Here is a 3,681-nt window from a genome sequence, read left to right as displayed (position 1 = left end):
ACAGGTTGCTTATTTTAACTATTTTAACATGAGAGCACATAGAGCAAGATCAGGGAGTGTCTGTTGTTCAGATGCCTTTTCTTTCTCTTTTGGGGACTGATGAAGTTCTGCCCCTCACTTTGTAAAGTTTGATAAAATGGAGTGATGTAACAGGCCTCTGAACTCCTATAGGACAAGAAATAGAAGGAAGCGATTGTAGTTTGTCACATAAGGATCAGCCTTTTGGCTTCCTGCACGTGGCAGATGTCTTTCAAATTCATTTAAATTCTTATTTTATTTAAATGATAATATGAATTCTCTGTTGACGGTGGCTTGGCAGGAAAAGCTTCAGGAATTCTGTGATGATTTATGCAATTCTTCCTTACCTGTAGACATTATTCCTTCACCTCAAGAGGCTGCCTGAAGCCAGCAGCTTTTTTTCCATCAGCTCCATGTCCATGGGTTGTGTTTACTGCCTGGCAGCGCCGGTGTCGTGGCTATGGGGCCACGTTCCTGTCACTGTCACTAAATGCCCCCCAGGGTCACAGGATTTCCACAGTGTTGTGGGTAACAAAATTGTACAGCATTAAGCTCCCAGGGACCTGAAGGTGGAGGTAAGGAGGTATTTCCTACCTCTTGCAGCTCTCTGAACGTGCTGGCTGGGTCATTGTCACACTACATGCATCCTGGTAGTTGAGAGAATGGGGACTGAACTGCCGTGGGTAAGTCTGCTCTTAATCTCAAACACTGGATATTAATTAACTCTCTGGCCCAGCTCATCCTCATGCCCTCCTGCAGTTTGTGACCTGTGGAGAGATCTGTTGGCAGATCAGGAGTAGAAGTTAATTCTGTTTGAGAAATGCTTCTCTCTCAGGCAGGTATGGGATAGTCCAGTTTTACTACATTTCTTTTGTGTACTTGAAAGCTTTTTTTAATGTATTTCCCACTAAATTGTAACCCTGTGTATTTATATATATTAACAAGCAAACTGCTGTTTCATAAGCTGGTCCTTCCTAAAAGTATCTTGTTTTCTACAGAAATAAAAAGTTGTGTTTGTCAAGGACATTCTTTACACAGCTGTGTTCTTGGGTTTGATTTGGTTAAGCTAAAACCTCCCTAATAAATGCAAAGAGGAAAGCACCCCTTGGCTCCTTTCCTGCTTCTGTGCTCTTTTGCTGCCAGCTGGGCAGCATGGGCATGGAAAAAGTAGGAGAGAGCTCTGTGTTATCCTAGCAAGTGTCATCTTTTATCATCAAGGGACAGTAAGTCCCACTGGAAGATTTATTTCCCATCTCTTCGCTGTTTCCCACAGATTACAGCTGCTCTGGGAGATCCTCTTGCCTATCTTGGACTGACCATGCCAACTTTTGTGATGAAGAGGATCTTTCTTTTTCTGCCTCATTATAGAAATTGCTGGAGGGCACCAACTACGAAGCAAAATCCCCACAGTCTGGCTGGGACAGCTTTATTTGCTTGGGGTGTAAATCAGGTAGTTACATTCAGGTTTTTGACAGGATCAAGTCTACTGATCACACACGGTGATGGGTGGGAGCACAACTGCTCCTGTGCTCTGTGTGATGGCATCTCTGCTGCAGGTTGGATGAAGAAAGCCCAGGGTTGAAATATATTAACTGGCCCCTGGTGGAGCAGAGGAAGCTGCATCTCCTCAAACTTTCACAGACTTCTGGGTGAGCCCTGACTGCAGGACCATACAGAGAGGTGAGGGGTAGGTTGGCTGCAGCCCCAGCTGCCCTGAGCAGGCTGGGTGGGATGGTGGCTGAAGGAGCACCCCTTTGGACAAGGCCAATCCCTGCTGGCGAGCCTAGATTCATCCATGGATCTCTGTGCCCCTGACACAGATGTAGGGGAAGGATCTGCAGGTTAGCGCTGCTCACAGAGGAGGACTCATGGAGAGTCGAGAGGAGGCCATGTAGATGATCCAAGGGCTGGAGCAGCTCTGCTCTCGAGACAGGCTGGGAGAGTTGGGGTGTTCAGCCTGGAGAAGAGAAGGCTCCAGGGAGACCTTAGAGCAGCTTCCAGTGCTTGAAGGGGCTCCAGGAAAGCTGGAGAGGGACTTGGGACAAGGGCAGGAAGGGATGGGATGAGGGGGATGGATGAAAACTGGAAGTGTCTTGGTTTGAGCCAGGATTAAGCCAATTTTCCTTTTACTGATTTTATTTTTTTTTTCCCCCTTCATCAAGCTTTCTTTTAACTAGTCACAGTGTGTTCTACCTAAGGCTGATAAGAATAGAATGTTTTTGTAACTGCTGGGGCTTCAAGTTCACATCTTTACTCTGCTGGCCCCCCATCTGTGACCCCCCACAGGAGGCTGAGTTAGACAGACAGCAAAACTGGCCAGAGAGATTCCATTCCATGGAGCTACATAAGCTCAAAGGAAGGACAGAGAGCACAACTCCTTTCCTGTTTCTTCTTCCCTTCTCCTCCACCCATGGCTGGCACCCAGTGAGGACTCCGTCCATCCCTCACCATGAACCCTCAGGCTCCAGCTCTCCTGACCCTCATCACTCTCTGCCTTCTCCAGCAGCTCCAGGATTTTCTGGGACTGTTCCCAGCTCAGGAGATGCTGTGGGAGTTGCTGGGGGTGAGGGGAGGCGAGAGGCTTCTGCACATATCTGAGCATATTTGTATATAATTATATCTATTTTCTTATATCATTAGTGTTTAATTCAAGCTGTGTAGTTTAGTTTTCAATGCAGCCAAGTCTCTCTCTTTGTCTCTCTCTCCTTCCCTACCTCGGTGGGAGGGGGAGGGGACTGAGAGCATTGTTGTTGGATCTGAGTCAATCGGTGACAAGGGGAGATTTAGGTTGGACACTGAGGTGGAATTTCTTTAGTGTGAGGGTGGTGAGACTCTTCAGCCTGGAGAAGAGAAGGCTCCAGGGAGACCTTAGAGCAGCTTCCAGTGCTTGAAGGGGCTCCAGGAAAGCTGGAGAGGGACTTGGGACAAGGGCAGGAAGGGATGGGATGAGGGGGATGGATGAAAACTGGAAGAGGGGTGTCTTGGTTTGAGCCAGGATTAAGCCAATTTTCCTTTTACTGATTTTATTTTTTTTTTCCCCCTTCATCAAGCTTTCTTTTAACTAGTCACAGTGTGTTCTACCTAAGGCTGATAAGAATAGAATGTTTTTGTAACTGCTGGGGCTTCAAGTTCACATCTTTACTCTGCTGGCCCCCCATCTGTGACCCCCCACAGGAGGCTGAGTTAGACAGACAGCAAAACTGGCCAGAGAGATTCCATTCCATGGAGCTACATAAGCTCAAAGGAAGGACAGAGAGCACAACTCCTTTCCTGTTTCTTCTTCCCTTCTCCTCCACCCATGGCTGGCACCCAGTGAGGACTCCGTCCATCCCTCACCATGAACCCTCAGGCTCCAGCTCTCCTGACCCTCATCACTCTCTGCCTTCTCCAGCAGCTCCAGGATTTTCTGGGACTGTTCCCAGCTCAGGAGATGCTGTGGGAGTTGCTGGGGGTGAGGGGAGGCGAGAGGCTTCTGCACATATCTGAGCATATTTGTATATAATTATATCTATTTTCTTATATCATTAGTGTTTAATTCAAGCTGTGTAGTTTAGTTTTCAATGCAGCCAAGTCTCTCTCTTTGTCTCTCTCTCCTTCCCTACCTCGGTGGGAGGGGGAGGGGACTGAGAGCATTGTTGTTGGATCTGAGTCAATCGGTGACAA

This window comes from Chaetura pelagica, unplaced genomic scaffold (assembly GCF_000747805.2).
Source record: "Chaetura pelagica isolate M959 unplaced genomic scaffold, ChaPel_1.0 scaffold379, whole genome shotgun sequence".
Classification (NCBI taxonomy): Eukaryota; Metazoa; Chordata; class Aves; order Apodiformes; family Apodidae; genus Chaetura; species Chaetura pelagica.
This window is presented reverse-complemented; position numbering follows the sequence as displayed.